Source organism: Crocodylus porosus, unplaced genomic scaffold (genome assembly GCF_001723895.1).
Source record: "Crocodylus porosus isolate Cpor-Errol unplaced genomic scaffold, CroPor_comp1, whole genome shotgun sequence".
Taxonomy (NCBI): domain Eukaryota; kingdom Metazoa; phylum Chordata; order Crocodylia; family Crocodylidae; genus Crocodylus; species Crocodylus porosus.
In genome coordinates this window covers 136,366,282-136,374,875 of record NW_017728906.1, presented here as the reverse complement: position 1 = coordinate 136,374,875, position 8,594 = coordinate 136,366,282, and positions in this window count along the sequence as shown.

The following is an 8,594-nucleotide window of genomic DNA, read 5'->3' as shown; positions in this document are numbered from 1 at the left end:
CAAGGCAGGGGGTCGGACTAGATGATCTACCTAGGTCCCTTCCGACTCTAGCTACTATGAAACTATGAAACTATGAAACTACACTACTAACCACCCCCCCCCAAAAAAAAATCAGGACAAAACATCTTTTTTTAAATAAAATGAAAATATTTTATAGTAAATATTTGATTTTAACATATTGTTTTTTATATTTAATTTGTTAAAATGATATCTTCACCATTAATTGTATGTGCATGACCCTCAAGAGCTCATCAAAATTTGTTAAATGGCCCTCCAGCTGAAATAATTGCCCATTCCTAGGTTAAAGAGCCAGTGAAGCCAGAGTTGCCTACACATAGGAAAGGACAAGGCAGAGCTACAGTATCAACAAGATCTGACAAGCTTTATGTGACACATCAAAAAGGTGGGATGGCACACCCAGGAGGCTCCAGGGAAGCTGAAGGAGGTAAGTATGACAATTGGTCAGGTCGGCTGGACAAGCAGCATGTCAGCTCTTGTTTAGACAGAGTGGAGAAGTAGAGAAGCTAAGCAGCTTTGGGACTCACTGTCCCAAATTCAGCTGGGCAGACTGGAGAGAGAAGAACTGAGTTAACTTTGAGGTGCTCAGGGCTCGGCTCAGGGCTGTGCCAGCTGGATTTGGGACAGAAGGACTGCTTAATCCTTTGGAGGGGAGAAAGTATTCTTGCTCTGTGAACTTCGTCCCAGTAAGTGGTTGTATTGGAGACAGGCTGCTTGGAACTTCAGGTTGCACTTGTTCTCTCCAGCAAGACAAAGTCCCTCTCTCAGAAGCTGAACTGGAAGATAGCTCTTTGATTCAGGCTGATGAACAACCACAGGGTGTCAGGATTGTAAAACCAGAGTCCTATTGTGGAAAGGAGCTAGGGCTCCCTTTTTCTGGAAGCCACACCTGGCCTAGCTTCAGAGGCCAGACAAGACTGTAGACCTTCTTCTGCCTCACAACAGGAACTGTGTGACAATTGTCTCCATTTGCATACTTAGAAAAGTCTATAGGCTCCTAGTAAAGGCACTTTCATGGGATACGGTACTTTCATTGGAAAAGAAGGAAATGAACCTAGGTCTCCCACATCCTGTCAATACTCTAACCTAACATAAAATGTGGCATCTCTACTGTGTCCTCCATTAGTCACATTTTAAAGACAGTAGTATCTGCCACTGAATAATTGTGCCAAGCCTAATCGTGTCAATGAAAGTTATGCCTATTAGACTGAGTCTCTCAGAGGACTTGAATACATAAGCACCTAGATTCTAGATGAGGCCTAAACACTGAGAAAGCTTCTGGGCATGCTCAGAAAATTACTTCACCTACCATGGGAATGTGTAAGTTTCAAATCACTGCATTTATGGAATATGCACACCTCCAGTCTAACCGGCAGCCAATTAGTTTTTCTAGGTAGCTTATTTAGGAGAAATAGTGACTATGTTCACCTTTAGGACCCAAGTTATTTTAGTATATAGCCCAAAGACAGATGTTAAATTTGTCATAATATTCTACATAGGCGACCCTCACCATTCGCAGGGATATGTTCTCGTATCCCCTGCGAATGGCAAAATCCATGAAAAAGGCACTGCCTTCATGAAAACAGTCTTCATTCATGAATCCAGTGCCCCAAGCAGCTGGAGGGGATGAGGGGCACAGCTCTGGCAGCTCTGGTAGGAGTGCAGCGGCGGCAGGCGGGAGCCTGGTGGCAGCAAGTGCAAAGCTCCCAAGGAGCTCCTGGAAGTGTATAAGTGTATTTAAAATGTGGGTTCAGCATTCACAAATATTTGAAACAGTGAATACTGAATCTACAAATAACAAGGGTTTCCTGTAATAAGTCAGTGTAATAAGGTGTAGGGGAAGAGAGAGGGGACAGGCTTGATGTCTTAGCAATAATTTGTGTTGCTAAGAAAAAAATGTTGCTGTATTCCTTATCAGGGCTTCGTATCTAGGAAACTTGCCCATTCTGGTCAAAGGTCAAACCATATTAATTGATTTAATCATAATGGTAGCCTTTCCAAAGTTAAGACATGTTTCTTCAAGGAAAGCATTGTCTATAAGTCCAGTCCTGTAAATTTTTAAAAACTGAGCAAGTTTATTTGTTTAGGTAATGTTACTTATGTATTTGAAAGAATAGATCTAAAATTTGCAGTTCAACATATACAATTAGTACAAAAATGTGTCATTAAAGACAATGATGACAACGACAGTGATTAATACATTATTAGGGAGCCACAAGTTAGGTTGCCTAATGAATTCCAGTTTCAAGTACTTTGAAACTTAAATATGTTTTCTGACTCATTTAGAATCAAGAAACATTTTTACGGTACCATTTATACCACCAATAGACGTAATTCAATATATTTGCACTAAAAAGTTAGTTTTACAGCACTGAGATTTCATTCCGGCTTCTGAAAGGCACTTTGAACTAAATGAAGTCCACTCAATGTGCTGCACATGATTAAAAGGATAAGCACAGACATTAACAAAACTGACTAATGGCCTACAGGGTTCTAAAACTCCAAAATGCCATCATGATGAAATGAAGGCATTTACTTATTAATTCTCCTGCATAGATCTTAGCTGTGTAGCCAGAAATAAGTCATTACTTTGGAACTTCCCAAGCTGTAGGTGTCAGCAATGTGAAGTGATGTTGCTTACAGTATCACCAAAGGATCTCCCTCTTTTGCATACTCAAGCTATAAATTGTAGGAAACACATTTAATCTTTTTCATATTTCACTGTTAAATTTTCAGCGTTACTGAATTTATCAGTGCCTGGTTGTAGGTACTTTGCACTAACACTGCTAGTTCAGTTAGTTAGTGAATAGCTTATGGACCAAATCAATCACAAACTAAGGTGTAAATGGAAAAGACAAGATGCAGATATAATCAACCAAGGTTCACTTTTCTTCCATCTACATGGCCTATTAAAGTGTTTCTAAATTTAATACACAATTTGTCAGTTACATACAGTGCTGTAAAACACAACAGCTTCATCTGCATACCTTCTTTAATGCAAACAGTATATAGAAAATCACATTGTTGAAGCAAGTAATACGAGTGGAAATAGAAGACTTAACAAAAACTTAATTAAATTAAGATATATATCATATATTTTGCAAGACATATTTGTTCTATAATGAAAAAAAAGTATGGTAATTGTGTTTGGGGAACCGAGTATGCCCTTTCAAGCCAGCAGCTGCAACAAAAGAAGGAAAAAGCTGAAGTAAGTTTCATGAAAAACCGGCTTCTGAGAAAGACCATTTTAATCACCACCCTGAAAGAAGGGGACCTTGTTTCTATAAAATTGTAATAGCTACCCTGACCATCTGCTCCATTCTCTCTATTATGCTAACATGTTTTTTGTGCTTATTTTGTAAGCAATGGTATTATTATGGGAAAGATCCATAGATAAGTATTCAAAGGGTTTTCTTTATAAAAATTCAGCATGCCCTACAGGAGGCTGATGTTCCTTATTTCAGCATTTCTGTAGCCACTCTTTTTGGAATTTGGGCCAAAGTATTGAACTGTTTTATTTTAAAGTATTGGATATCATAATAAAACAATACAGCATAGAGTTAGTTGGAATGGGGTTTTTTACTAGAAAAAAACCTGGAAGTGCTGAATTTCAGCTTTCTATCATAAGTCTATATAAAAGGGAAAACCTAAATAAGCAGTGGACAACATTTATTGCTGATATCTGGAATGGCATGAGGGGACAGAAATCATTGAAGCAGAATAATATTTGGAGATCTTTTCAAATAAATCAGATAAAACCAGATAGAGTACAGGAGCTTCTTGGATAAGATTAAAAAAAGGGGGAAGCGGGCATGAGAGACATGAAGTCTTCATTCTCCAAGGTACTTATATGGTATAACACTGGATCCTAGGGGCCTTTGTACATGCCACAAAACTGGCCATTAAAGTGGCTTAAATGCCCTTTCGCAGTGCTTTAATGGTACTGCTGTTTACACTCTAGGTGGCGTATTGCTTATTAAATGACTTTGGGACACAGCAAAATAAAACATATCCAAGGTGTTTTAGTTTGCTACCTTACAGTCATGGGGGGAAGCCATGCAGCTCAGGGGCTCTGGAGGTAGCTCAGAAGCAGCCCATGCAGGCAGGCTCCACTGAAGAGGGAAAAAAATAGTGGTGAACCTGTTTTTTTCACCTCCTTCCCTGAAGCCTGCCTGCCTCAGCTTCGGGGGGGAAGGGGCGGGAGGGGGTGAAGAGGGAGGAGAGGGCAATGTTTCCTTCCATGGCTATGGTGCCACCCAGGACGACCTGGGCTGGGTGCCTGTGGGTGGGCACCACCTGGGGGGCGCTGCCACTGCTGCAGAGGGAAGCATTCTGTACTTCCCAGGGACAAGCCAGATTGTTTCTAAGCAGTCCTAGTCAGCAGGAGGTGGTGGAGACAGTGCATGGGATGCTGGAAGCCCTGGTAGGCTTGGGGAACAGTTGGATTGGCTGGGTGCTGCCTTCAGCTGGGACAGCATCCCCTGGCTAGCAGTCCACCTAGGTAGCCCAGTGGGGTGCTGCCACTGTATCTTTTATATCATGCACAAATGTGGATTTGGGGTTGCTTTTTATTTTTTTTTAAACCAAAAGTTGGGGATTTTATCAAATCAGAGAAAACCAGGATCCCTGCTAATTATGCATGTGATATGAGGTGTCCAACACCTGTCTACAGAAGGAAAGGTTCCTACTCCAAAATACTCAATAGGGCATCTCCTAAGTTCCTGGGATCTCCTGGGTATATCAAGCTACAGCTTTCTCCATGTCACATGCTGTGATTGCTCTGGTTCAAATAACTAAATTATTTTTTAAATTAGAAGGCTCAAATTTCAGCCTCTCACATCTCAGAGAAATGCCCTGACCTGTGGTTTACATTCTTGCTTGCATGCACACTTACTTGCTTTCTCTTTTTCTAATCCAATACTTATTTAGTTATTTAATACAAAGTGAAACAGCTCCAAACAGTCCTCTAAAAGTTTCTGCCAAGACTAGCCACTATGATTAGGTCTTTCCCTTTGGAAGTGGGAATCAGAGGTTCAACTCCCCATTGCAGAACATAGTTTTGAATATGTACTCTCTATAATTCAGGGAGTTCTCTTGTTAGTGGTTATAGGCTGTGAATGCATCCATTCCCAAATGGATATGAATGATCCAGCTCAGGAAAGTGAGGAACAACTTTTTTGAAAATCTTTAAGGGTCTCTGGGTACTTGTACACATGGCAGTCATCACGATGTACACATGATGAAAATGTATTTGTGTGGCTTAATGGTATCACACATTACACATGCAGCAGTCTGGGGGGAGGGTTAAATGACTTTGCATTGTTGCAAACTAAACTACATCTGGATGTAGCTGTGCAAAATGCAATGATGCAGAGCTGTTAGCTCACCCCCTAGCCATAGGAGAAGCAGGCAGGCTCCACAGAAAAAAATGTTTTCACAAGCACCTGCTGAAGGCAAAAGTGGCAAGAGGCCTGATCCTTTCTTCCCTTTGTGAAGCCTGGCCACCTCTCCCATGCCTGGGGAACAAGCTGCTGGCAGTCAGAGTGGTCTCTGAGTTGTGGGGGCACCCCATGGGTCTGCATGGGGGTGCTGCCTCACTTGGCCAGATCCAACTGTTCCCCAAGCCTACTGGGGCTTCCAGCATCCCATGCACTGTCTCTATCACCTTCCACTGACTAGCACTGCCTAGAAACAAGTTGGCTTGTCTCAGCACAGTACAGATTGGTGCCAGGAGGGTGGCTGGGTATATTGGCAGCTGGAAGACATGGCAAGGATGGTACAGAGGGCACTGGAAGACCATGAGAGCTCAGAGAAGTGTAGGCTTGATGAGCTTCCAGTACTAAGCCAGGCTGAAGACCCTCCTGGTCTTGTCCAGCCACCAACACACCAGGTCGCCCTCCTGATGCCTTAGTGTACTGTCCGAAGGGCAAGTGAACCCATTCCTGTGTGATCCTAAGAGGTGGGGAAGTGGCAGGGACAGTGAATGGCACACTGGAATCTCTGCGTGTTTGGGAAAGAGTTGGTTCTGGTTGGATGCTGCCTGAAGGTAACTGTTGAAGGCATTAAGGGGACCAATCTTTTTAATTTCTGGCAGAGCCTGCCCGCAGCCAGAGGGTTTGCCTGTGGGCTGAGTGGCCTCTGAGCTGCAGGGGGCCCTAGTCCTTCTCTCCATGGTGACACCCCTTGGGGCCACCCAGGCAGTCTGCTGGTGGGTGGGTGCTGCCCCAGCTCAGAGGCAGCACCCAGCCCGATTCGAGTTGTATCAGGTCAGGTGCCATGTATGAGGGGGGAAGCATCTGCCCATTAGCAACCCATTCAGATGGCTCCAGGAGGTGCCACCACCTTGGGGGGGGAAGGACGAGGGTCCCCACCAACAGCTCACCCTCCAGCTACAGGCATGATCTGGCTATGTAAAAAAAAGAAAGAAAGAAAAAAGAAAAAGGATCAGTCCCCTTGCCATATTGTGATGGAAAAATTGAAAAGTTGGGTTTCAATTAAAAACTTATCATTTCAATTGAGGGGTCATAATATAAAGCCTTGGGAATTAAACTCCCATCAGATGTATAAGTGCTCTCTGGTGTTTTGAGAGCTTCTTTGAGGCATGCCATTTGAGTCCAGCATACTTTTTCATATAGTATTTTAAGAATATGAAACCACTTCAAATGTGAAATGTTTATTACCAGACAATTTATTTACCAGCTGTAACAGGTATTTACTTATTCCACAAGAAATTGAGAAAGAAGTATTCTAAAATAATGCTACAACATGTTATATATTAGTCTATTGTATCAAAACAAACAAACCTCTTAAAATTATGATGATAAACAGCCCTATATTTTGAATATGTTTGGTAGGTGTATTTTGCATACACAGATGCTTAAAGCATTTTGGTTTTTTACAGAGAAATCAAAATAAGGTGTATGTTTAGATAAAAAGAGTTTCTATGGTTCTCATTCAGGCTTCTTTTGGTCCTTTACACTTAGATACAAATTGGATACATCTACACATGGAATTAGCATGTAGCAATAAATTCCAGTGCAATTCAGACCAGGGTGTACCTGCTCCTCAGACTTCAGCATGTTAAGCTGGGGCAGAGTAGCTCCAGCTAGCAGAGGGTTGGGGCAGTCATCCTGCCAGACTGGGGCTGCTCCAACCAAGTTCAAATCGCTATGCTGGGGCTAGATGAAACATGAGGGTGCTACAATGTGGGGCTAGCCAATATGCAGCCCCAGTACTATAGCACCCTCATGCCCCAGCCAGCCCTGGTCACCATCTACAGCTCTGTTCTGGCATATGTAATTACTCCACTTAGGACAGTATTTGTCCTGGACAGTACTATCCTACAGTGGAGTTAATTGGTTTACTGAACCTTAATATGGGTGCATGTGTAAACAGTGACATTTTACTGTGAAGCTGATTAGTCAGCTGCACAGTGAAGTGAATGTGTAGATGTACCCAAAAGGACTGAATCACTTAATTAACATGTTGGGTGCTTAAATAGATATCTTATTTAATATTTTAGCTGCTTTTATAAATGTTGTTGTTGTTCTGGGTTTTTTTAGTTTGTTTGTTTTTTTCCTGTAAACCACCCTGAGCCATTTTTGGGATGGGCAGCATACATAAACAAATTAAAATAAAAACCAAAAAACTGAGTGAACAAATAAACAATTTGTTTCTGACTTATCTAGGGTTAGTTGGCAGCTGCTGAAGTCCATAAACACCTACATTTTAAATAGTACCATTTTCTGGGTGCCTAAAGGACTGCTTTTGGATATACCCAAAACTTATACCTAAAACTCTGGAAGTCCTGACAATATTGACTGGTTTCAAACCAACTCATAGAAAAATCTAAGCAGGATTCACAAATTAAAGATGAAGATAGAAGTGACCATTTTTGCTTGATATGGCCACAGAAAGCAGTTTATAGCTGTGACCAAACACAAGTACATGACTGCAGATATCTTTTAAAAATGGCCTATCAGGTGAAAATCTGAGCCCTCATTGCATGAGGCATCAGATACAGATGTTTCAAAATGTAGCATCTTTTGTAATTTGTGTCTGTGGAGGTACCAGCCTTTCACTGCTTTCAGAATGAGAGGAGGAAAGGGAGCAGAGGGAGTTCAGTTGAGATTGTGGGGGTTTCAGCACCCTTTGTGTAGCAACACCCACAGTTGTTTTTTTTTTAATTTATTTTAAAATACATTTCCTCCCCTTCCCCAACCATTTCTGATTTTTTTTCTCCCTCTCTATTCCCTATAGATAAGTATAAGTAAGCTAAGATATAGGATAAGCTTTAACATTTTATTTTAGCTAGCGAGTTTTATTTTTCTCTCCCGTCTTTGGAGAGAAAAAGGGGCAGTGAAGACAGACCCAGTGAGATGCTCTCTCCATCTGGACCAGCACCATGCCACACCACCTATCCACCCAGAGGCCCTGCTGGCAACCCCCCTCTGGACAACACTTACTGGACCAGGGCCCCTTTCCAGCCTGGATAGGTAGGTGGGTTGTATGTGTGTGTGTGTGTGTGTGTGTGTGTGTGTGTGTGTGTGTGTATACACATATGTATATATATATAT